General features: G+C 37.9%; 1 protein-coding gene across 2 annotated transcripts in view; it reads right to left on the bottom strand.

The window, feature by feature from the left end:
* PDZRN4 (PDZ domain containing ring finger 4) overlaps nt 1–27,068 on the bottom strand; it is a 344,614-nt gene that overhangs the window by 250,359 nt on the left and 67,187 nt on the right. The window contains exon 4 of one of the 2 annotated variants that reach the window (XM_036115399.2): nt 18,239–18,322. The exons of the other annotated variant lie outside the window; for it this stretch is intronic. The gene's annotated coding sequence lies outside the window, so the exon portion shown is untranslated. The remainder of the gene's footprint in view (nt 1–18,238; nt 18,323–27,068) is intronic. 2 annotated transcript variants of the gene reach the window in all.

The raw sequence follows: 27,068 nt of genomic DNA, 5'->3' as shown, positions 1-27,068 counted from the left end.
ACCTCATTGGTTAGGTTTATTCCTAGGTATCTTATGGGTTTTGGTGCAATTGTAAATGGGATTGATTCCTTGACTTCTCTTTCTGCTGCTTCATTATTGTTGTATAGAAATGCAACAGATTTCTGTATGTTGATTTTGTGTCCTGTGACTTTACTGAATTCATGTAACAGTTCTAGCAATTTTTTAGTGGAGTCTTTCAGGTTTCCTACATAGAGTATCATGTTGTCTGTGAATAGTGAAAGTCTGACTTCTTTCTTGCCAATTTGGATGCCTTTTCTTTCTTTTTGTTGTCTGATTGCTGAGGCTAGGACTTCCAGTACTATGTTAAATAACAATGGTGAGAGTGAACATCCCTGTCTTATTCCTGACCGTAGAGGAAAAGCTCCCAGTTTTTCTCCATTGAAGATGATATTAGCTATGGGTCTTTCATGTATGGCCTTTATGATGTTGAGGTATGTTCCCTCTATCCCTACTTTGTTGAGGGTTTTTTCAAGAATAGATGCTGTACTTTGTCAAATGCTTTTTCTGCATCTATTGAGAGGATCACATGGTTCTTATACTTTCTTTTACTAATGTGGTGTATCATGTTGATTGATTTGCAAATACTGAACCACCCTTGAAGTCCAGGAATAAATCCCACTTGATCTTGGTGAATGATTCTTTTAATGTACTGTTGGATTAGATTTGCTAGTATTTTGTTGAGAATTTTTGCATCCATGTTCATTGGGGATATTGGCCTATAATTCTCCTTTTCAGTGGGGTCTTTGGTTTTGGAATTGAGGTAATGCTAACCTCATAGAATGGGGTTGGAAGTTTTTCTTCCATTTCATTTTTTGGAACAGTTTGAAAAGAATAGATATTAAGTCTTTTTTTTTTCTTGTTTTACAATTTTTATTTTTATTTTTTTATTCAGATTTCTTTTTTTATTAACATGTAATATATTCTTTATTTCAGGGGTACAGCTCTGTGATTCATCAGTCTTACACAATTCACAGTGCTCACCATAGTACATACCCTACCCAATGTCTATCACCCAGCCACCCCATCCCTCCCACCCCGCTCCACTCCAGCAACCCTCAGTTTGTTTCCTGAGATTAAGAGTCTCTTATGGTTTGTCTCCCTCTCTGGTTTCATCTTATTTCATTTTTCCCTCCTGTCCCCTATGATCCTCTGTCTTGTTTCTCAAATTCCCCATATCAGTGAGATCATATAATACTTGTCTTTCTCTGATTGACTTATTTCGTTTAGCATAATACCCTCTAGTTCCATCCACATCTTTGCATATGGCAAGATTTCAATTTTTTGATGACTGCATAATATTCCATTGTGTGTGTGTGTGTGTGTGTGTGTGTGTGTGTGTGTGTATATATATACACCACATCTTCTTTATCCATTCATCTGTTGATGGACATCTAGGCTTTTTCCATAGTTTGGCTATTGTGGACATTGCTTCTATAAACATTGGGGTACATGTGTCCAATGATATTAAGTCTTCTTTAAATGTTTGGCAGAAATCTCCTGGGAAACCATCTGGCCTGGACTTTTGTTTGTTGGGAGATTTTTGATTACTGATTTGATTTTTTTGGTTATAGGTCTGTTCGAATTTTCTGTTTCTTCCTGTTTCAGTTTTAGCGGTATATATGCTCCTAGGAGTTTATCCATTCCTTCCAGATTGCCCAATTTGTTGGCATCTAATGTTTCACAATATTCTCTTATAATTGTATTTCTGTGGTGTTGGTTGTGATCTCTCCTCTCTCATTTATGATTTTATTTATTTGGGTCCTTTCTTTTTTCTTTTTGATAAGTCTGTTTAGGGGTTTATCAAGTTTATTAATTCCTTCAAAGTATCAGCTCCATAAGCTCCTAGTTTCATTGATCTGTTTTTGTTGTTGTTGTTGTTTCTATATCATTTATTTCTGCTCTAATCTTTATTATTTCCATTCTTCTGTGGGCTGTAGGCCTCATTTGTTGTTCTTTATTTAGCTCCTTTAGGTGTAAGGTTAAGTTGCATATTTGAGATTTTTTTTGCTTCTTGAGGTAGGTTTGTTTTGCTATATACTTCCTTCTTAGGACTGCTTTTGCTGCATCCCAAACATTTTGGACTGTCATGTTTTCATTTTCATTTGTTTCCAACTATTTTTTAAAAATTTTTTCTTTAGGGCGCCTGGGAGGCTCAGTCGTTAAACATCTGACTTCAGCTCAGGTCATGATCCCAGGGTCCTGGGATCGAGTCCCACATCAGGCTCCCTGCTTGGTGGGAAGCCTACTTCTCCCTCTCCCACTCCCCTCGCTTGTGTTCCTGCTCTCGCTATCTCTCTCTGTCAAATAAATAAAAAGAAAATCTAAAATTTTTTCTTTAATTTCTTGGTTAACCCATTCATTCTTTAGTAGGACGTTCTTTTGTTTTTTTTTTTAAAGATTTTATTTATTTATTTGACAGAGAGAGAGAGACAGCGAGAGAGGGAACACAAGCAGGAGGCGTGGGAGAGGGAGAAGCAGGCTTCTCGCTGAGCAGGGAGCCTGACGTGGGGCTTGATCCCAGCACCCTGGGATCATGACCTGAGCTGAAGGCAGATGCTTAATGACTGAGCCACCCAGGTGCCCCAGTAGGATGTTCTTTAACCTCCATGTATTTGTCATCTTTTCAAACTTTTTCTTGTGGTTGACTTCAAGTTTCATAGCATTGTGGTCAGAAAATACGCATGGTATGATCTCAATCATTTTGTATTTGTTGAGGTCTGCTTTGTGACCTAGTATATGATCTATTCTGGAGAATGTTACATGTGCACTTGAAAAGAATGTGTATTCTGCTGTTTTAGGATGAAATATTCTGCATATATCTGTTAAGTCCATCTGGTCCAGTGTGTCATTCAAAGCCATTGTTTCCTTGTTGATTTTCTGCTTAGATGATCTGTCCATTGCTGTGAGTGGAGTGTTAAAGTTCTACTAATATTGTATTGTTATCAATGAGCTTTTTAATGTTTATTATTAATAGTTTTATATACTTGGGTGCTCCCAAGTTGGGGGAATAAATATTTACAGTTGTTAGATCTTCTTGTTGGATAGACCACTTTATTATGATGTAGTGTCCTTCTTCATCTATTATTACAGTCTTTGGTTTAAAATCTAGTTTGTATGATATAAGTATGGTTATTCCAGCTTTCTTTTCCTGTCCATTAGCATGATAAATTGTTCTCCATCTCTTCACTTTGAATATGCAGGTGTTTTTAGGTCTAAAATGAGTCTCTTCTAAGCAGCATATAGATGGGTCTCATTTTTTTATCCATTCTGATACCTTATGTCTTCTGATTGGAGCATTTAATCCATTTATATTCAGAGTGATTATTGATAGATGTGAATTTAGTGCCATTGTATTACCTGTAAAGTCGTTGTTTCTGGAGATTTCCTCTGTTCCTTTCTAGTGTTTGTCACTTTTGGCCTTTCTTTCCCAAAGAGTCCTCTTTAATATTTCTTGCAAGGCTGGTTTAGTAGTCATGAACTCCTTTAGTTTTTGTTTGTTTTGGAAACTCTCTCTCTCCTATTCTGAATGACAGCCTTGCTGGATAAAGTATTTTTGGCTGCATATTTTTCCCATTCAACATGTTGAATATATCATACCACCTTCCTCTGGCCTGTCAAATTTCTGTGCATAGATCTGCTGCTAACCTTATTTGTCTTCCCTTGTAAGTTAGGGATTTCTTTTCTGTTGCTGCATTTAGGATTTTTTCCTTCTCTCTGTATGTTGCAAATTTTGCTATATATCTTGGTGTTAGCCTGCTTTTGTTGATTTTGATGGGAGTTCTCTGTGCCTCCTGGATTTAGACATCTGTTTCCTTCCCCAGATTAGGGAAGTTTTCAGCTATAATTTGCTCAAATAAACCTTCTCTTCCTTTTCCCCTCTCTTCTTCTTCTGGAACTCCTATGAAAAGAATGTTATTATGCTTTATGGAGTAGCTGAGTTCCCTGAGTCTACCTTCGTGATCCAATATTTTTCCTTCCCTCTCATTTTCAGCTTCATTCTTTTCCATAATTTTATCTTCTATATCACTTATTTGTTCCTCTGCTTCTTCCATCCTTATGGTCATTACATCCATTTGGTTTCACATCTCAGTTCTAGCATTTTTTATTTTGGCCTGACTAGTTTTTAGGTCTTTTATCTCTGTGGTAAGAGACTCCCTGGTGTCTTCTATGCTTTTCTCAAGCCCAGCTAGTATCCTTAAGATTGTTGTTTTAAATTCTGGGTCAGGCATATTAATTATATCTGTTTTAAATAGATCCCTGGCCGTGACCTTTCTTTTAGGATGAATTCCTCTGTCTTGGCATTTTGTCTAGGTCTCTGTCTTCTTTTCTGTGTTAGGAAAGCCTATTATGTTTCCTGCTCCTGAGAGTAATGGCTTTATTCTTCTTAATAAAGAAGAATACCGTCCAGTGCCTGATGCTTTAGGAAGTGTTTCTGATGTATGTTGTGTGTACTCTGCTGCTGTGTTTTGGCTGCTCTTTCCCTCAGGTCAGTCCTCTGCAAAGTTTCTCCATGCCTACAGTGGGGAGTGTTTGGACCTTGTCCAAAGTGTGGCGTTTAACTAGGTGTGCTCTGGTCTGCTTGTTAAGAGAGACCTGATGCTATTTCCACTAGAGCTGAAGCTTTGCAGCACTCTATGGTCAGTAGACTTGGTGTGTGTGGGGAGTTTGCACTGGTCTTCTGGACGAGGCACCCACTGCTGCTCTGACTCTCAGGCACACTTGCCCTAGTAAAGAAGCACCTTCAGAGCACAGGGGGTGGGGCTTGGTGTATGTGGCTCAGGCCTCTGCTGTGGGTGTTGTGCTGCTCACTGAAGTCCATCTGCACTGATGGATGGTGCAGAAAAATGGTGCCAGCTCTCTCCCTCATCCTTGGAGAGGGGAGTTTGTGCCAATTGCTGTCCAGGAAGCCCTCACAGAAGAGCAAACAATCTATCCTCATGTGTCCCAGGTATCCCTCAGATCCCTGACTTCATCCTGCGTCTGGGCCATTTGCCTACCCAGCAGCACAGTATACCTGTGTTTTATCTCAGCACACCCACTGAGTTTCAAAATTCCAAACTTTAGGGACCTGGCACTACATGGACCCCTGCTAGTCCTCTGGGGGAGGGTTTCACCATACTGGGGTTGTTGCCTGTTTGGTCCAGAAGGGCAGTCACACCAATGCACAGAAGCTTGGGGTTTAGAGTAAAGCACAACAAAAAGCTGGTGTCCAGGTTAGCCGCCCTCATCAGGTGTCTCTGCCCCTGTGCTATGGAATGGGGCAGAGCAATAACGCCCGCTGGCTCTTTTGTCCCCTAAGAGGCAATGCCTCCTCTCCTGGATGCACTCCAAGAAAGGGGAAACGTCTCTCCTAGTGCATCCCAGGGGATCCTCAGATTACACTGTTCCTGGGCCTCTGCCCTCCTTATCCACAGCAGCACTGCTGTGCTTACTGGGCTCAACACCAGCCATGGCACAGACTTCTAAAACTTCAGTCTTTGAGCTCTGTTGGTTATAAAAACTCATGATAATCAGCCCCTCTCGTATTCCCAGTCAATGGTTTTGGGGAAGTGTTTTCCTTTGGTGATCTCCTGTGCACTGTTCTCTCTCTCTCCCCCTCCCTTTTTCCCTCCCTGTCTCTGTCTCTCTCTCCTCTCTCTGTGATCAGGGTTTCCTTCCCTCAGCTGCACCTGCGATTCTTTTCTCCCCTAAATCACGTCTCCATACCACCTACCTTCTATGATGTGGCCTCTTCTCTCCCTCTAGTTGTGCAGTTTGTTCTCTCCATCCTCAGATTGACTTATTGAGTGTTCAGAACGATTTGATATTTATCTAGCTGTGTTCGAGGGATGAGGCGAGCCTAGGGTCTTCCTCCTACTCCACCATCTTAACTCTCCTTGGATATCTTGGAAATATTTTATAAATTCTATCTCAGAATTTACATTACTCAATGTTAAGGAAATAAGAGCAACTTTGGAAACAAGCACAATCTACTCCATTTCTTTAAAAAGCCTTTTATTCTGTCATTTAAATTTGTGTTTTATTCAATTTAGAGAGAAATAAAGAATTTGAAAAATACTTAAGTGAATCAAATTATTTAGAATTAGAAAATTATAAATTTTTAGAAATGAAGGAGGAAAGTCTGAAAGCATAAGCAGAAATATGCTTGCTAGACCCAGGAAAAGGAATTCCTGATAAGACTGTGAGAAATGACAGGTTATTCTATATTTGAAAGATTCTGACTGCCTATTTTTCTGGGATTAGGGTAAATATATTAAATTATCCCTCATAGACTTAGTCCTGATCCATTTCAGAATTATTATTCTATGAAAGTTCACTAAGTAATACCAATACTAGATTTTGCATTTTTCTAGATCTTTCCCCAGGTTAAAGTGCTTGCATATAAAGCCAAAATGTATGTACACTCTAGAACATATGTGTATGAAATATATGCTTTTTTCCTAAGGATGATTTTTTCATATATATGTGAAGTAATTTTCTGTTTCTTTTACATTTTCCTAAATAAGATGGCAAAAAAGGAATTTCATAGAAAAATGTGATAAATCAGTGACCTTTTTACTTTTAAAGTATCGTGAAATAGAGCAACCGGCTTCAGAATTTCTATTTTCCAAACAAAAGATGTCTTTGAATAAAAGCATTTTAAGAAAAGCCTCCCTCCAATGATGTATTAAATTCCTTATTAAGGCATATTTGATATTTTTCTTTGAAATTTTATTTAAAAAAAAATTCTCTCATAAGTAGAAGCAATGCGTGCTAGTCAACCACAGCACTGAAATCATCTTTCCTATGAGCTTAAGGTAGGGATGCTAAGAGGATTTTATTCCAAAGCACAGTGGATCTCAAACATCAAATAAATCTCTAGCTACATATGAATCCAAAGGAAAGGCCCATCATCAGCATTTACTATGCATCACAGTGGCTTTTCACAACTAAGTAGATACTCTTAGGCTTACTATTTGAAGGCATGCCCTCTTTGGCGTCAAAATTTCCAACTATTTTATAACAATCATGGGAAACCCAGCTTCCATAATGCAGTCAGAATTCCTCTTCTCTAGGGTACACTCATAAGCAAAGGGAAGGGGTAAGTTGATGGAAACAACTTGCACAGCTATTTTCTTCACTATCTCCAATCTGGTTATAGATAGAAGACATCTGTCTTCAAAATTGCTGTCACCACAATGTTCCATGCTTTCCTAATCCCTATATTGGACTGCAGCAATCTTCTGTGGGAGCCAGCTTTGGGGACCCGCTGGTGCAGAACGGAGGCCACACAAGCCATTTGAAATGCGAAAGAGCCATGCCGTGCTTCGTGAGCTGTACCAGTTACATATTTGCTTCCAAATGAAGTTGAGTTGATATGTTCTAAAAGGCCTTGTATTACATAAATTCTGGTTTTCTTAGAAATTGGCCATCTTTATGCAGCTCTGCTGGTGTGCAGTTTCTACAAGTCTCTGCATTTATATTTCAGGGACCTGAAGGAGCAGTGGGCCTGAACTGTTATTTCCCACCTGTTTCAATCCAAATATTCTTCAGGACTCGTTCAGTATCTTTTGTATGAAAAGTATGCCCGCCACCCCACAATGGGTAATATACCAGTGGATTGAAACACACTACTATTATTGTTTCATGACTCCAATTAGTTTGAATGTTCAAAATGAGCCTAAGTTATCAACCATGCTATTACCCTGCAGTAAATGGTAGGTACTGTGTGGATGCTTCAGATCACTGTTTTCTTAACTGTTCATGGATCAGCATGAACTCAATGTATGGATACTTAAATCAAGACAGCAGAGGCTTGGTAAGCAATCTTACACATCAAAAAGAGCTAATGTACTTTTCAGAATTAGTTTACACAGTTAGGACATCAGAAAATAATGACAAAATGCTATGTATGGTTCCCCTCCTTCAGAAGAGCTGTTGATATCCATCCAGTGTTTCTTCTGAATTTTTTCAGATTTTTGTTACCATATGAGAAAACTGTGACATGCTTAAAAAAAGGCAGGTATTCTAAGCCAAAAGAGTGATTTTAAATTATACCTTTTCTACATATACAACAACCATTACCCCAACTGCTACTCTACTCTAGGAAAAATTAACACACACACAGAGCTTGAGATGCTAACAGAGTTTATATAAAGATGATATTTTCAATCATATACAATCAGTTGAGGTCTGCTACCAACGAGGCTGTGCTGTTATCTTTCAAAACACACAAAGTAATGATGAACTAACTAATGGCCATCACAGCTCTAAGAAAAACAGTTCCTATAAGGGTGGCTATACTTAAGAGGATAAATAAGAACAGAAAGAACTTATTGATTTCTTATCCACGAAAAGATAACGGAGAGGCAGGGTGGCATCACTTAGAGCAGGTGCATAGTATTACAGAGCAACTTGTATATTTTTTAAAGAAACACAGCACCATATTGCAAATAGAGACACAAAGAAGAACTACAGTTCCAATTAGGACGAAACCAGCCACTCTAGGCCATAAAACAACAGGAGGCATCCCAGTATCGATACCTGAGAAATACTGCCACTTGTTATCTACCCATATCGCTCACTCAAAACATGACCCAGGAGACTCAGGGCCAGTCTAAACACTTCAGAAACCATCCAGAGCCGTATGGCACACTATTCTTTCAGACCTCAGGAGTAAAAGTTAGCCAGAGCCTACTGACATACCAAAATGATTTATTATCACAGGGCTGAAGTAATGCATTCTGCTTTACAACTCTCCTGGCAGTCCAGGGGAGAGGCTTCGTTTATTACCTACAGTACATAATGCCCACTGAAGAGCTCTGTATTATTCATAAGACTGCCTTTTTTGTGCCATCATAATGCTGATAAATTATGAAAAAATGCATATTTTATTTCAATTTATAACATATTGTTGTATACATATCAATATATCACATTGCAGCAGGCGGAGCAAGTATTATTGCTGACAGCTGTCGACACGCTTCAATAAAAACCAAACAAAGGGGCTTCTCCAATAATCCTAAGTCACAACTAGCATTCCAAATAAAAAGCCACTTCTTTCTCTCATAATGTTTAGAAGGGATTTGCAGAAATGTCAGTGCTGAATAAGGGAGAAACTTTGGGGAAAACCTCAAGTGATATTTGTAATTTTCTACCCAGGGTTCACTGAGCGGGGGCGGGGGGGGTGCTTTCTATGCTAAATAGTAAGGCTTCTGGAGGAAATGTAGGTCCTCAAGTAAAGAACAGGAAGTCTAGTGTATGAAGGAGAGTTCCTGTTAGAGTTTGTTATTATTTTATTTGGTTTCTTTCTCTTTCTTTTCTTGCCTTAGATGGTGAGGTGCTTAATTCTAAAACGTTCTGAGAGGAAGGTCCTTGAAGAAGACTAGCAATTTTCCATTAACTCAGACTTCCTTGGCGGTTTTCCATTTTTCAACTTATTTTCACATTAGTCAGGCTGCATAACAGCCAACTGGTGTTTGGATCTTTGCAAAGTAAATTTAGTAATTTCCTTTTTTTATTCCATGTATGAAGGAATAGTTTAAATGTCATAAATAAAAGCTAATTTGGAGTAATTGATACTATTAATAAGGGCAAGTTTCTTTTAGACATCAAGAATCCAACTGATACGGTTTTGAGCTGAAAATGATCTTAGAGCTCATCAGTTTAACTACTTCTTTTTACAAATCAGAAATCTGAGCTCTTAAGTCAAGTGATTGCTCTAGGTCATGCCTCTAGCAGAGCCATGGTTAGAATGCAGGTTTGTCTAATTTAGTCTATTATTCCGAGTGGCCTTTCTGGAGTTTAAAATACTATTTTATACATATAAAATGATTTAAATGATGTTTGAATAGAATGATCTACTTCTACCTATGCTGCAGAGGCTAGCCGGCATGGGAAGGCTGCAACATCTACCTGGGATGTGTTTTTATGTCTAAGTAAGGAAAATTTACTCCTCAGAAAAAAAAATACACTTCCAAACCTAAATAACATAGACTACAAAGATAACATAAAGACTAAAATATCAAATGATTGATACGGAACAACATGCCATATGTTTAAAAACGTAAATGGCCATCATTTTGTGTATATGGGGTATCTCCTCACATGTCCCCCGGCTCATCCGCCACAGTGATCTCCGCACAGTGCTCCCTCACTGCCCTGTGGATCTTCTGCCAACAGTGACGTCCGAAACAGAGACTTTCAGGGAGCACCCGAGTATTTATTCTTCCTGGTGGTGACACATCCATGTACACATCCAGCCACATGTGCCTCCCAGGGCAGTGAGAGAACCAGAAACTTTGTTTAAACAGAACCCGCTTTCATTTAATGAAATGGGATTCTTGAACAGCCATGTGCATTCAGTATTTCACAGATCTTTGATTTGTGCCCCATTTTATCATGCAGACCTGGGCAGAGATAAGCTGGGGAAGTTTCAGGGGCCGGGTGTGGGGAAGAGAACGAGAGCATCTCTGAAGGGGTTGGAGTGGGTAGGGGCAAGTCTCTCATGGCTGCTGAAGTTTGCAGTGAGCTCCCACCAAAGAAAAAAGTACCTATAAAGGAGAAAGGGAACCTTCTGAGTCTCAACATCCTCATTTAGTATCTACCCTAGAACCCAAGTCAGATTTTATGCTGTTGTTTTCTACCAAATAGGATAGCTCTGCAGAGTGATGAAGGAAGTCTTTAAACTAAAGAAAAAGAAACAAAAAACTCTGGATGTGTCTTGCAGGTCCCCTTTTATCAACCATCATAGTTTTAATCACTATAGTCTCTTTATACTCTATCCTGAATACTATTATAATTATCTTCAACTCTATTTCTTTGTCTCAACAAATCTCATTTTCCTCCATTAAAAGCATTAGTGTTCACATGTAAATGGTAATGTGTTTGATTTCCACATTTTCAGTTTTAAAAATTCACACTTCACACAGACTGGACCCAGGTTCAGTTAATATTCTCACCTGAGGACATAGAGACTTGAATAAAAAAATAGCAGCTTTCTCTAGAGAAACCCAAATAGAAATTAATGAACTCAAGAATAGTTGCTCCTACCTATTACTGGGAATTAGCTCTTATCTTTAACCACCACAGCCGTCATTTTTTATACAATGAAGATTAGCTACTTCTCATTTAGGTTCATAAATTGTGCGAAGGTGTTTTAGCTTTTTAGGTTTCTATAACTGGCTTCTTCATTTGCATACAATCAAAGCTAAGATAACTAGGCATAATATTTCACCAATTTTATTTTATTTTTTATTGTTTGATTTGTCATTCTTAAATATTTTGGAGCTGCAGGGAACCCTAAGAGTCTCCCCAGCTCATCCTTCTTCTTTTATAAGATGACGTATGCCAAAATGTTTGACTTGCTTCAAGAGTGACAAGAGAAGTGGTTCCCAAACTTAATCGGCCCAAACACTTGAGAAACAGTGTGTCCCCAAGCCTGCCTATGACTCTGACTTCCCACTGGCCTTCGAGATTCACTAAACAAGAAGCTTAGAATGTTGCTATTTTCACATTACATGGTCTTATTTTTAATGTCTTAGAAATCCTCCAGAGTTACTAATATGACAGGATATTGAAATAGACTTGTTTTCTTTTCCTCCATTTCCGGCTGAAGGCCCAAAGGCTGAGATAAGCGTCTTTACCTTCACAACCTGAGTGATCGCTAGATCACCAGGCAGGACTTGCAAAGATGATGTTCCAAACCAAATACTGAGCCCCTCCCCCACCGCTTTTTTAAGATTTTATTTATTTATTTGAGAGCGAGAGAGAGCATGAGCGGGGGGGAGGGGCAGAGGGAGAGGGAGAAGCAGGCTTCCTGTTGAGCAGGGAGCCCAATGTAGGACTCTATCTGAGGACTCTGGGATCATGACCTGAGCTGAAGGCAGACACTTAACCAACTGAGCCACCCAGGTGTCCCAAATACTGAGACCCTAAATTCAATCTGTACTTTGAAGATCTTCAGAAATCAGAGGAGCCAGGAAATGGGACGGTTTGGGACAGAATCTCTTCGGTGTGAGCTGTTGCACGCTCCTGTCTTCCCACCATCCCCTCGCTGCCAGCTGAGGAAGAGCGACTGTAAGGGAACTACTGGAGAAGGGTTAACTCTGAGTGAAGGGGGAATTTTGACTATTAAGAGCTGTTTTGTCATCAGAAGTGACTGAAGCTACGAGACTGCTTTGACATTTCGTCAGAGGCATGGATGTAAGCGGCCCACCACAGGGTTTTAGGGGCAGCAGAAGGGAAAATACTGCTTTATTCTGAACTCTATTGAGTTCTGCTCTTTCAATGTAATCGTTACACAAAGTAACCTTTTGTAAAGTCAATAAACCTGTTCATTTAACAGACTGCTGAGATGAACTAATGCCTGTACATTAACCCATCTCAACGATTAACCTTCTGCACAAAAGAAATTAAAAAGTCCTCTTGCATTTGGTGAAAAAACATCATCCTGGATAACAACTTTTCTTCTCACTGCATCTTGTGTCTGTTTTTCCTTCTATGGCTTGTGAATGTACCATAAGACTCAGCTTGGAGAACGTATCCAATCATAGCCTTATAAAAAGCCTCCACTGCATTCAGTCCTGTTACCTTCCAGGTCATGCATATATATTAAAGGGTAAAAATAATTTTAACTTTGAGTACAGCCAGGGAATGGGAGGAAAAGAATCACCCAAGTGTCCATGCAAACATATTGAGTGCCAAAGGTCTGTGCTGACTTATGGCCACAGCTTTTACATCTAAGAGAGCCATTAGCATAATTGGCTTTTGGATCAGATGGAGGCCATTAGCCTTAAATTCTTCGCTGAGGACTAAAATGTCTAACTATCCCTTTTATTCTACATTACCTTTCGTTTGCTCACATAAATTATTTTCCTTTCTCCCAGACATAAGGAAAAAAAAAATCATCTTTCTCCATACTGAACCTCTGTGTGAATTCTATCCGTGGCTGCTAATCTACCAAAGAGAAATCGATTTCCTCTAAAAAACACTGCTTTTGCTCCACACCAAAGGGCAGTCTCCCCGGTCGTTGCAACCAGAGCCATTCCCCAACCTTATTTCAGTTGGAGTTTACACGTTCCTTCCAGCAGTAACTCTGGATTAGTGTTGGCACAGCTGGAGATCACTGATTAGTCCCGCTACCCTAGTCTAGGGAGTCGATTTCCCACCCACCTGCACCAGGTGAGAAATTGCCATAGTGAGCATAAGGCGAGGAAGAGACTGGGACAAGAAGGCTCGCCATCTGTTTGTGGACACCATACCTGGATTGTGAATGAGCACCTGAGTTCACAGCATTCAGAATCAAAGCCGCCTCTTGCCTCAACAGGGATTCACCACCGCAGTGTCTCCAAGCTAAAGTACCCTCCCCACACTCTTGCCCATTCTATTTTCAGCACTAGCCCTGTATTTAGAGGTGACAGGATTTTATATTTTTAGCATTATAAATTAGCTCAAACTCCATGAAAAACGAAAAAGCTTCATTTGGTGGGAAGTGGAGTTTTAGGCCCAAATTCAGACGCTTGGGTACTCTGCCATCTGCTGGCTTATGTATGGAATGTTTAAAATCCCTGTGCACTCTTACTGGGTTTTTATTTATTTATTTTTTTTTGGACATTTTCATTGTTCAGCAGGATTTATGAAGTTGTTTTTTTTTTTTTTAAATTACAAGTTAAAGAACACACTCAACTCATTGCTAGGAATTAATCTTTTTAAAAATAAGTTTTGTTTTAGAACAGATTTAGAAACAAATTGTGAACCGAGTACAAAGAGTTCCCATACACCCACATCCGGTTTTCCCCATCGTTCACATCTTACATGAGTATGGTACATTTGTCTCACTAACAATAGTGAGGCATTGTTATTAACTAAGTAGAAATGGGTCCTTGAAAATGACAAATCCTGCTGCCTCTGGTTATCCAAGCAAACGTAGGGTACGAACCACAAGCGAGTCATTCAGAATAGCTAACATTCTTGCCTGGCATTGTGCTCACTGCTTTACATACATAAGCCCACGTAATTCTCACATCAGCCCACTAAATAGGTATTACTATCTTGTTATCCCCATTCTCCCAATTAGGAAAATAGAGCTCATAGTGATGCTGGCCCTAACACTATAACATTTGACCTTGGGCAAATTTTATTCAAAGAACCTCTCATAAATTTATGGCAAGGTTTTAATCGATGAATACATAGGAAGCAATTAGAAGTGTCTATGGCACATGGTGAGCATAAAATAATCTCCAGATCTATCTAAGGACAGAGTCTACTCCTTAAGCCACTATAATATACTCACGGGAGTTCTTAAGACACTGTAGAATAGCCAGTTGGCTTTTCCTTTTTATAAATTATTTTCTCTTATGGCTTCTACTCTCTTACTCTCTTGAATTGCCTGTGTTTCTTTTTTTTTTTTTCCATTAAAATTCCCCCTTTGCACTTCCCCATGAAATTTTAGCACCACAGATACACTGCATGTCTGTTTATATACCGTGGTCCTTTGGAGGGCCATGAACTGTTGTAATATCTGGGAAGTGAGGGGGATTGCCTTCCAAGAACTGATTTTTGCCCCTTTGGGGCTGATCATCATCCCCATTGAGAATACTCTAGGCTTATCAAACCATTCACCCTTCCTCTTAATAACATAAAATTGCTGCTAGTTAACCACATCTACAAAGATAGAAATATATAAATCTGGAGCCTCCTCCGTGCCTGTGACTTTTACCCAACTCCGAAGCTCACAAGCATTCTCATATCTTCACTATTCTCCCATCCCTCTGAATCACCTTCATTCTTCATATCAAGCCTTACCTTTTCCCTGAATGATTTTCTTAGGATCAACTGTGCTTCATTTTTTCTTTCAAAAAACCCCCTTTACACATTCACTGTGACCCTTACAGTCAGGTATCAAAAAGCTCTCCTCCAGTCTTGTGGCCAGCCATAGCTGAGTTTGAGTCCTATATCCTTCACTTATTACATATCTATTGCCTTATATATGATACAATAATCCCCCAGATTCTGTTTTCTTTAAATGTCTACAGCACACTCTCATAAAATTTTAGAGGGGATAAATAAAATAACACCAACCACCTAGCATAGACCCTAGCATGTAATGGGTAAGGATGGGTATCAGAGGGACTCTACCTCCTGTCACCCCACCAGGTCACTCCATGAGCTTGCTTTTTCTAAGTTTATTGTTCAATCTACTGCAAAGCTCATGTCAATGACTTGGCCATTCAACCACTTAATGGGAAAGAGCTGAATGTTTGAATTTTTGGCAATTTAAACTAAAAAAAAAAGTTGGGGCTTACATTCTAGTGGAGGGATCCTTCCAGTAAAGATAAATATATAACATACCAAGTGATGATAAGTATTATGGAGAAAATAAAGGAGGAGGACTCTCATGATGGGGGAGAATGCTAATTTGTGTAAAGTGATTAGAAAGACCTTATCTGAAATATGGACTTTTTATCAGACTTAAATGAGAACATGAGCCATGCAGTTCTCTAGTATAAGTGTCCTTAAGCATATCCACCCTCCTTCTCAGAGCTGCCTCTAAAGTCAATTTAATCCTACGTCGATCAAGGTACTCAGCTCAGTCATGGATTCAAACGTTGAGCATCTTAGTCTAAAGACAGATCGATACAGCATGCAAGCTACGTGGATACTTCAACTCTCCAGGTTGACACCAGCCACCCATTAATTAATCTCTAGTTATGAATTTACTGGACTGTGCTGTCAGCCAACACTTTTCTGTCTACGATGATTCAGTGAGAGACTTCGCTCATATTTGGCTGAATTCAGACTTTTTTTGTCTACTACATTGCCCTGGTTGCCAGTCAGTGTAGTGATCTGGTAAAAAGGGAAAGAAACTCATCCTTAGCTGTCTGCAGATATTTAAAGGGCTCATACTCTATGGCTCCAGCAGGCCAAACCCTGGCAGAGAATCCTGGTTATAGGCAGACAGATCTAGAGTAATATAAGGAAGAATTTTCTAATCGGAAAAAGCCATCTGAAGAAGATGCAGTCAGCCTTATGAGTATTGCACTCCATCACTGACTTAGGTGCTTCAGTGAGGTCTAGGGACCCCACAGGGAGAGATGACACAGATAGAGACTTGGGGTGCTGTTTAGAGGATGACCTCTAATATCCCTGAGAGTCTATGGTATTATATTTGCTTCCAAAGTATAGTCGTCCCCACTTACCCATGGTTTCACTTTCCATGGGTTCAGTTACCCGCTGTCAACCATAGTCTCGACATAATATCAGAAGGTCAACAGTGGCCTAACATTATGTCAAAATTCCTATGCCATGTCACCCCAATTCATCTCATCATATGGCATTTTATCATTTCACATTATCACAAGAGTGCAGTACAATATTTTGAGAGAGAGACCACATTCACAAAACTTTTATTATAGTATATTGTCATAATTGTTCTATTTTCTTAGCAGTATTATTGTTAATCTCTTACTGTATCTAACTTATGAACTAAATTTTATCATAGATATGTATGCATAGGAAAAAACAGCAAATTATATAGGATTCAGTACTAACCTCAGTTTCAGGCATCCACTGGGGGTCTTGGAGTGTATCCCCTTAGATAAGGGGAGACTGCTGTATTCTCTATTATAGACCTTTTACTAACTCAGGGTACTCTTTCTTTCTTTCTATTTTCAACTAGAAAGTATTCACTAACAGAGAAGCAAGGTTAAGAGCTCAGCACTTAAAATGTTTTCCATTCATAGATATCAAATCTACATATTTCAATTTAAATTGTACCTTGATGTCATGTCAAGTTAATTTTTAAAGGATTGATTATTTTAAATAATGTTTGGCATTGAAGAAGTTATAAAGTCAATAATTTTAACTATGCAATACACAGAGCAGTTATTAATAAAATATATTACTGTTCTGTGAAAAAATAAACCCGGTATTTCCTGAAGGAAAATACCAGCTTTACCCACTCATTAGGATGACCTATTTTTTGACATGTGGTTACAATTTATTCTACCACTTACTGGTGATGTAGTTATCCTACTTCAAAATGAAAAAAAAAATAATGTACTCACTTAAAAGGTTATATGAACTTAACTTAAATGTCACATCCCATGTATAAGAAGGCAAGACCCCTTTTATAACAAAAGGAAGGAAAGCAAAATGAACCCCATATTTCTATGGTTGCTGACCAAGCTTGCCTTCATGGACTTACACTTTAGGTCTTGATGCATTACAAAAAATGATAAATGATAATGGGATGACATTAAGGCATAATTGCTGAACTAGTTCTTTGGCATCTGCTGCAGTGAAGGTAAATTTAATGATAAATTGCATTCATTTGGTGGTTTTCTCCTACAACAAGAGATGTCTTAAAATCAACCATACTTTTTTTGCTGATGGAACTGACAAAATATTTTATCAAAAATACATTTTATATTGCCTTTTTGTTGGTATCCCCAAAATTCTAAAATTACTACTTCTCATTAAATATACTTTTCTTTGGGAAAATACCTCATTTATCTGTTTCTGCGTCACTTTTAGAATAATATCTAAACTCTCAAGCTCCTTACTAACTTCAAGCTTTGTTATTTCCTCCATCTCTGTTTTATGTCTTAGGTTTCATATGCACTTAGGACTACTTGCCATTTTCTAACATGCCACAATGCTTCATTCTTGCTTAGTTCTGAATTCAATATTTCTTTTCTCTCCCAAGACCCCTTCCTTCTCTATATGTCAGGGGAACTGTATTTTCAGGGTTTAGTTATGTCTTTAATGACACCTTCCTACCAGGTTTGATCCTTCTTTCTCTTTTTAGCACTCTGTCTACGCATATTTCCATTGTTAAACTTACAGCTGGATTATAACTCATTTTCGTGGTATGAATATTTCCCCTCTAGACTAAGAATACTTGGAAAGCAAAAACTCAGGCTCTTTGATATTTCTATTTGCAGTACCTAACACATTGCCTCATAAAATACTTATTTTTGCATGAATAAAATTAATCCCGTGGACACTCAGCACTTTGTTAATTTTCCATGCTCATTATTATAAATTTAACATGAAAAGACTACTAAATGGGGCCCAGACGAGTCTAAGCAAGATGCCAAGAGAGGGAGGTTCTCAGGAACTCCCAAGACAATAATGCTCATTTGTTGCAGAAGTTAATTTCCTCCTACATGTTTTGAATAGAAGGACTTTAACTTTAATGTAACTTCTGGAAATTCAGATTAATACTCAACAGTACCTTATTTTGCTGTTCTCTCACATGTATAACAATTTAACCAAGTCTTCCCGTGTCCATTCCAGATGCCTTCAAGGGACAATTTGGCTGCCACAAAGGAGAATGAAAACAAAGTATTTCCTAAGTAAATATGTTAAGATAGAAACCTAATCCAAGTATGGCAAATACTTTAATAACTTTCCAAATGGTGACGAATTTGTAAAAATTTCTCTGGTAGTACTGGTTACATGTGCTTTAAACAGACCCACTTTTTTTTTTTTTTTTTTAACTAGAAGTGTAGGTTATACTTACTGAATATTGTAGAACTTCTGCCTTTTGCAGAGATGGGGATAACTGTTGGTGTAGGTATATATTTTGTGAGGTGATTAGATCTATGACCCTTTAGAAACAGTTTTAAGTAGTTGTAAAGATTTAATACTCATTTAATACAATGAATGGACCATTATAATTATGATGCTTTAAAATTAATGTGTCAAGAGATCACTCTTGGAATCAATACATATGGTCTGTGAATCATACTTTATACGTAAGCCACTTAGGAATATTTTATGTGAGGATCCAGATATGCAAGTTCCTATTAGGTCAAAATTTTCATAGCCAAAGAAAACAAACTACTTTCACCAGATAATTTCAAATTTATTCATCATGTATCATTGGCATTTTGGCTTTAAAAAGGGTTATTTATTTTGAATTTTGTGTTCTTAAAATTTATCTTGGCAGAGAAAAAAAGCAGCAAATAATTCATTGAATGAATATTCAATAATCCTTGATTTTTATTGCTCATGTGAATTAAGAAAAACAAATTTATATGTCTCCTTGACACTCTTTCATAGCAAAATAATTACATACTCATTATTTGGTAGAGAAAGAAGCTGGCTCTTTGAGACTTTCTGTATAATAGAGGTTTATGTAGACTTTGAAATGATGTTTCAAGATCATTTGGTGCTTATGCTGTATTGAAATATAAAGATCTTTTACTATATCAAAATAATGAAAACAGGCCTGGGCAGCATGTATTTTATTTCTATATTTCAGATATTCCCTGATGATAACCACAAGGTTCTCTGAGGGGCATGCATTTGTTTTCAATGCAATTGTAATAGAATGAAGGGAAGCTTTAGCTTACTAACACACTGCATTTCTAATAATTCTTTCCATCCATTTGCAAATGTGAATTGTCACCCCTGATTTACGTTCATTAATCAAAATGGCAAATGCATGTGGAGTGCAGAATCAGGGTCCAGGCTGTTGTCTGAAAATGTGATCAATCATCGCTGATTGGCATTTTGGGTTAAACTATACAAGAATGTGGAAAAACAGATGCTTGCTGGGAACAAGGGAAAGGAAGTCAGGGCCAAGAGGCTAGCATTTTAATTGGCAAGCGGCAAAATGTTTAAAACAGAATAGGCTAAAAAATCTGAATTTTGGAAGAAAACAATTATGAAAAATATAAGGAAGAGTGTTGTTGTTGTTGTTTAAAACCCACATTTATGTGAAAAATATCTCTAAACCAATGCCATGGATACTTAAAGATGCTACCTGTAGTTGTGATTTAATAAGGCCATGAAAATAGGACTTGACCCACATTTTTTGTACCTAAGGGAAAGAAGCTAAGTATAATGAGAATCAGCTATTCATAAAGCAATAAACTGGAAGATATTTGATGTATCCTGTCTCTACCTTCTGCTTGTTGTAGGGGGTGGAGGAAGGTGGAATTTATTTAATCAGTTATACATAAAACACAAGAAGAAAAAATGGTATAAAAACAAATTCTCTAAGTCAATGAGAGTTATTTGTAATCCTGAAAAACATGTGATGCTATAAAACTTTATATTTCAGATTTCTAAAATAATAATTTTAACCTATAATGAACAAGGCTTTGACATTTTAATGATCAATTTTGCTATACCGTCTTATTTTTAAATACCAAGTTGTCACTAAATCTAAAGATAGATATGAGACACACTTTAGGAAAGAGCCTTTCCCATTCAAAATCTTACTTCCCCACTGCATATATTGAGTTTTTATACTCTTAGTAAGGTATTTTCAGATTTCTGACTCACTGAACAAATGAATGAAAGAGTTAATGAGTTTTGCATGGAATCTGTATCACTTCTTCCAATTAGATGTATCTCTGTTCTATCCTATTAGGGTATAAAATATCAAGAAATAGCTACTACAAGAGTGAGTAAATTCATTATGAGGTTGATCAATTAGTTTGGAATGACGAATTCTTAAGCTGCAATGATAGTAAGATGGGAGCAAATGAAAAGATTCTAATCTTGTATCTTCATTAAAAACACAGCAATTTTGAGAAAATCAAAAATTCTAGGGTATGATTCCTTTAAAAAAATTAAAGAAACAAACCTTTAATTAGGCATGTCATTTACCTGCTTTTGTGATTTATTTCTCCTTAAAATTAGAGAATTAGAGTATCTCTAACAACTCCTCCCAGCTGCAAAATTTACTGAGTCTAAGTTTTATAAATTTCTTGAATTATGGCCAGGTTATATGCATTGAAAACCTAATTCTAAAGATACACGCGCTAGCACAAACAATAGTTACAGTCCAAATGTTAACCTGGATAATAGCACAGTTAACTGAGCACTAAGCACTGTTACTTCGATGAGCTCATTTAATTTATAACAATCTTGGGGATGGGCAAATAAATTATCGCTACTTTAGAGATGAATAACTGACTCATCCATAGCTACTAAATGGGTAAAACTTGAAACCTGAATTCAAATCCAGGTCTGTGTGATACCTGTTTCTATTCTACAGTAGTGCCCCATCAGAAGTTACTCAAAAAAGCCAGAATGAGAATTGGGGTGGCGGGAGAGGGAGGAGGAAAAAAATGCCTCTTTAGGACATTTAATTAACGTTCTAGAAACTTTATAGCAATGTAGTGCGTGTGTGTGTGTGTGCGTGTGTGTGTGTGTGTGTGTGTATCAGAACGCTTACTGTAGTTCAAAACCTAATGTTGACTGATGTCTTCCTTAAGGACAACCCGTGGGTTTATGCATAACAATCCTTTACCATTATACACTTAATCTTTCTACCTTGTGCCTTAAATAAGGTTTGACTTTGCACCTTTCTTTGGAATCCTCTGGAAGCAATAGTCCTGATGCAGAGGACCACTGGCTGCGGAGAAAGTGAGGCCTTGAGCTCTGGCACACTGTGATGCCACACAGAGGAACTGATGCTAGCTTGACATGATCTGCTTGATAACATTAAGGCTCTTGAATTGTTGAAGGAAAGAGAAAACACATTTTTTAGAAAAAGCCTATTTTGAATAATTTAATTTAGATCAGAGGTATCTTCTATCTTCTTTTTGTTTTCTTCTCTTGTAAAAAAGATTCTCATAAAACCAATCAGTCCTCCGTGATTGGAAACGCATCAGAAGCTGTGTATGCACACTCTGGTAATAAAAGTTCTGCTGGAATCAATTATGTTGGGTTGCAAGAAACTATCTGCTTCCTGTAGGATGCATAACATCCAGCTTAAATAGTATCAACATTAATAAGCTGCTCTTAAGTTTCTATACAGCTTTCTCTGGGGAGAATTTGTTACTGTCAGTCAGCTGTCAAATGCTTACAGTATGATTAATGAATCATATTTAGATGATTGACAATGAAAGTCTACTTTATAGAATGTGTCAATCATTTTTATAGTTGCTTTCCATTTTCATGGACACCAGCAATACTGTTCTTAGCTTAAGAACCATTATAACCCAACTCTGCTGAAGGCCACTAACTACACAGAGATGTGGAGAAGGTTTTATTTCATTTCTTTTTAGGTTGCTCTAGGCTAAACCCAAATATCATTGTTTGTGCTCCCCAAGCTCAAGGCAAGCAGCTAGGTGAAGCAGACAATACATTTTAAGTGAAAAATTAATGATTGAGGGTGACTATACAGAATCGTATTATCCAGTTGATAATTTATAAGGCAGGGTGCAAAGTGGAATGTCTAGGTTTGAATCAAGCAGGTTTCCGTGTTTTTATCCTTCATTGATTCATTTATAATGTTCTTCCTCCAACTCAATTTGAATTTTTAAAAAAATACCTCAACCTATTCAAAGGAAGGGTGGCTCCATTAAAATAATATTAATATCATTAAAGTATTAAAATATTTTAATATTAATGATTAATATTAACATTTTAACATTGTATTTCAACAACTATTATTAACATTTTAACACTGTTAAAAATTTCAAACCTGGAGGCGCCTGGGTGGCTCAGATGGTTAAGTGTCTGCCTTCAGCTCAGGTCATGATCCCAGGTTCCTGGGATTGAGGCCCACATTGGGCTCCTGGCTTGACGGGGAGCCTGCCTCTCTCCCTGCTCATGCTCTCGCTCCCTCTCTTTGTATCTCTGTGTCTCAAATGAATAAATAAAATCTTTTAAAAAAATTTCAAACCTGGAAATAGTTAAAGACTATAAGTAATGAGACCAGAATAGTCAGTCAAGCACAGGTAATTGATTTTTTTTTTCCTTTACCTCTTAGCCTTTGGAAGCTTGTACGGTGTGGCATGGAAATGATGTGTATGAACAGGAGGAAAGACCATGCTATCTCCGCTCTTTTGCTGTTTCAGTGAATCCAGAGATATGTAAAAACACAAGTACAATGATCTCATTGGCCATGTGAGGCAACACAATGTGAAAAGAATTTTTTGGGCAAGATCTGGCCTCACTTGGTAACTGTTTGACTTTTGGCAGCTGGTTTAACGTCTTTCAAGTCTCCTATCTGTAAAGTTGACAGGGCATTGCTTTGGCCCAGGGGTGTTAAATAAAGTAACAAATGTTAATGACTTGGCATGGTGCCTTGCCCATCAATAGGAACTACATTTTTAAAAACTTCGCTTTTGAATCTACCATAGAACCTCGAATAGTAGGAACATATGTGTAGTAAGCATAATTATCACTTAACAAATATCTGTTGAAATTAACATAATAAAGTCGATCAAGAGTACAGGTTTTTAGCTTCCCCCAGGTCACCAGGGTAGCAAGGGCAGCCGTGGAAACTGGCTTACTCTGTGTAGGATTCTTTCTCTATGGTGAAAGGGATTATCAGAATTAACTTTCTCATTCATTCCTTTTCCTTCCCTTTGTTTCAACTCCAATTTTTATCACCAGCACATAGAAAGAACTTTTCTAACTTCCGATTCACTGGGAAATCCTGATTCTCCTGTTTCTTCTGTTCCATATCCTTGCTTTTGCCTTTTTTTTTTTTTTTCCTCTCCCTCCAAATATAGGAATGGCATGGAGGTCTCAAGTAACACATGCCTGCTCTAACTGGTTGGTAATGGCTATCTAGAGATGGATTCTGATCAGGTTCAATAGGAATATCAATTAGCAATGTCTGCTGTAGGCACAGGAGGGGGCAAATAAGTTATGTGTGCCAAGTATTTGCCATCCTTATACAAATCCCACTACAGCTATATTTCTGCTTCATTATATGCTGAAAGTCATAAGCAGTTTTTATATTACCTACCTAATATGACAGGGAAAGGCTGGATAGGTATGTTTCAGAGAGTTCTTAGACCAGCACTGAATTATTTTTAATTAACAGCTTGTCTGGCACCTAAGTTGAAGAGTTCCATGAGCATACAACGCTTTGATGCACAGAAATGACAGGCTGGTTGTCTTAACTATATGGATGGACAGACTAATAAAATTCTGGAAAAAGGTAACACAAAACTTGTGAATAAATTGCAAAGAAAACTTGGCTTTGTGGCATTATATTAAAAACTCTTAAACTACTAACTGATGTTATTATGAAAATATAGCACCACTTATTTTTTTTTTTTTTTTTTTTTTTTGACAGAGAGAGACACAGTGAGAGAGGGAACACAAGCAGGGAGAGTGGGAGAGGGAGAAGCAGGCTCCCTGCTCTGTAGGGAGCCCGATGTGGGGCTTGATCCCAGGACCCTGGGATCATGACCTGAGCCGAAGGCAGACGCTTAACGACTGAGCCACCCAGGTGCCCCTAGCACCACTTATTAATGATACAAGATTTGGATACATTCCCAAAAAGCATTTTACTATTTTTGAACAAGATGCTTCTCTTTTCCAGCAAATAAACAAACAGATGTCTGGATATGTACCCAGGTGATGCTGATGAAAAGCTCTGAATGGTCTAAGGTTGTGAGTGGCCCAGATGCCGAAAGTGGGGATGTCACGGGGACCATGGAGCACCAACACTGCCCTGCCAGCATCGGACTCTGCACCCTTTCCCTCTGACTCACAACTTTCCAACACTCCCCATGGTCTCTGGTTCTGTGTTTGCCAAATTTGAACATGCATGCCAGTAAAATATCTTCAGATGATACAAGGATGAATATTTGTCCTGCTGAAATTGCTAAGCAGGCTGGAGGGGACATTTCTCTCCTTGGATCTTAGGCTAGCAGCCTTAGCTGTGGTGGATTCACAGACAGAAGGTGATGGGAGCATGCAGATTTTTGGGATTTGTTGTGTATTGGACCATGCAGAGAACAAAGGAGTTCTAGGTTAGCCCCAGGCACTTCACCATTCAGGGGCTTTTCCACTTTGGGCACAGAATGAGTACAGGCAATAGGGAGAGTGAAAGGGAAGCTGTATAATTTCAGAGTCTTCTCAAAATACCTTTTCCTGAGGTGGGCACTTAACCTAGGTCAAACAGTAGCCTGAGATCTAGCTTCCTGCTTCATATCTGCTTCCTCCTGCTCAAAGAACCTCTCACCGTCTATAATTAAAAGTGTAAATTGCAAACTGGCTCACAATATCTAACAAGGTGCATATGTGACATGGGATTCTTGCTTCCAGTAAATATCAACACACACACAAAATGGAATTATCTTATTGATTTAAAAATCTCATCTTAACGTCACAAACTAAGTAGCACTGGGCCCAAACAAATCCCTTTATTATGGACTAATAATAAATCTATGCATTGAATAATTTATTTTCAGCTATGCATTTCTGTATAGATATTGGATCCCTTGTGATTTATTTTTATCGTTTAATTTCATTTTTTAAATTTAATGCATTTTCCTTTATTTTTATTGTTCCCTGATATTTATGGCTTATCATCTCAATTTATGGTAATTTATGGTAATTTACGATACACTGATTTAAGTTTAAAAAGTGACCCACTGAAGTAAATAACAGTATAAGCAGTACATGGATATGACTAAGAGTTTGAGGGGCACGGGTCTAGTCCATGTTCCAAAGAGAGTCAGTCTAATTGATTAGTTAATTCCTATCCTTCACCCAAGTTCAGGCCCTCACCAGCCTTTTTTTTTTTTTTTTATTGTTATGTTAATCCCCATACATTACATCATTAGTTTTAGATATAGTGTTCCATGATTCATTGTTTGTGCATAACACCCAGTGCTCCATGCAGAACGTGCCCTCCTCAATACCCATCACCAGGCTAACCCATCCTCCCACCCCCCTCCCCTCTAGAACCCTCAGTTTGTTTCTCAGAGTCCATCGTCTCTCATGGTTCTTCTCCCCCTCCGATTTCCCCCCCTTCATTCTTCCCCTCCTGCTACATTCTTCTTCTTCTTTTTTTTCTTTCTTAACATATATTGCATTATTTGTTTCAGAGGTACAGATCTGAGATTCAACAGTCTTGCACAATTCACAGCGCTTACCAGAACACATACCCTCCCCAGTGTCCATCACCCAGTCACCCCATCCCTCCCACCCCACCCCCCACTCCAGCAACCCTCAGTTTGTTTCCTGAGATTAAGAATTCCCATATGACCTCACCAGCCTTTTTGTGAAACGTCTCCCTGTATCATTTTGAAGCTTATGCTTCATCCAGGCAGCAACTACCCCTGTGCTGAGGAACAATCTAGAACTGACTCATTATAGTTTCAGAAGAAAACGGAAGTCCTAATACAGTTCTTTAATGCCCGGTTGTTTTTCTTTAAATTTTGTTGTTGTTGTTGTTGTTGTTGCAATATACTTTAATCCATGGGATTTAAGACAGGATTTGAGCTCCGGCGCCCTGATATCACACAGAACAGTACTTTAAAGTAAAATCATATTCATGACATAGTCATTCTTAATATTTTTCAATTAAGTAAAACTAAAAGATAAATTATGGAAACTAGCATGTTACGTGAAGACTATCTCAAAGTTACAAATGTAACAGGTTGATGACTGAGTACAACACTTAACTTTCTTTATAAGCCATATATGTAAAATACATGTCCTTTAACATAAACAAACAATCAAGGTTCTTTAAAAAGAAGCACAGAATTTCATATATCTATGGAGAGATATACGGGGATATATATTCACTGAATTTATAAACTCCAAACAAGTTTTCTACTCATTTTTAAGGAACTTTTTCTATTATATTGTAAGAAGACCTTTTAAAACTTGAGGACATTTACTGTACTACCTATTTGTATCTATCAAATCAAAAACACACATGCAGATAGAAATCCAAATTTAGAATATCCTCTAAATTCTTTTTAAAAAGCTTAAAATTCAGCTGAAGTTTGTGTTTCAGAAAAATCAAACACTAACAAAGGAAGACTAAAACTAAAATCATTTACTTTGTTATTTAGAAGCCCATTTTCAAAACGCACACACAGAGAGGCAGGGTTGTTCTGTATTTCCTTTCACTAGGACATTTTCTCAGCTCCAGAGCAATATTATATTGCCCTCTAATGGATCTTCTGAACTACTACAAACCACTACATAGATTGTAAGAAAATGGCAAAAAGAATATATTTCAGTGGCAATACGTAAATTTTCAAGACCTATGACTAATATAAGGTTGGTCTCAATTCCTGTTGGTATAATACTTTACTCATGATGCTTATAAAGCCAATTAATAT

Source organism: Halichoerus grypus, chromosome 6 (assembly GCF_964656455.1).
Source record: "Halichoerus grypus chromosome 6, mHalGry1.hap1.1, whole genome shotgun sequence".
NCBI classification, from domain to species: domain Eukaryota; kingdom Metazoa; phylum Chordata; class Mammalia; order Carnivora; family Phocidae; genus Halichoerus; species Halichoerus grypus.
This window is presented reverse-complemented; position numbering and strand designations above follow the sequence as displayed.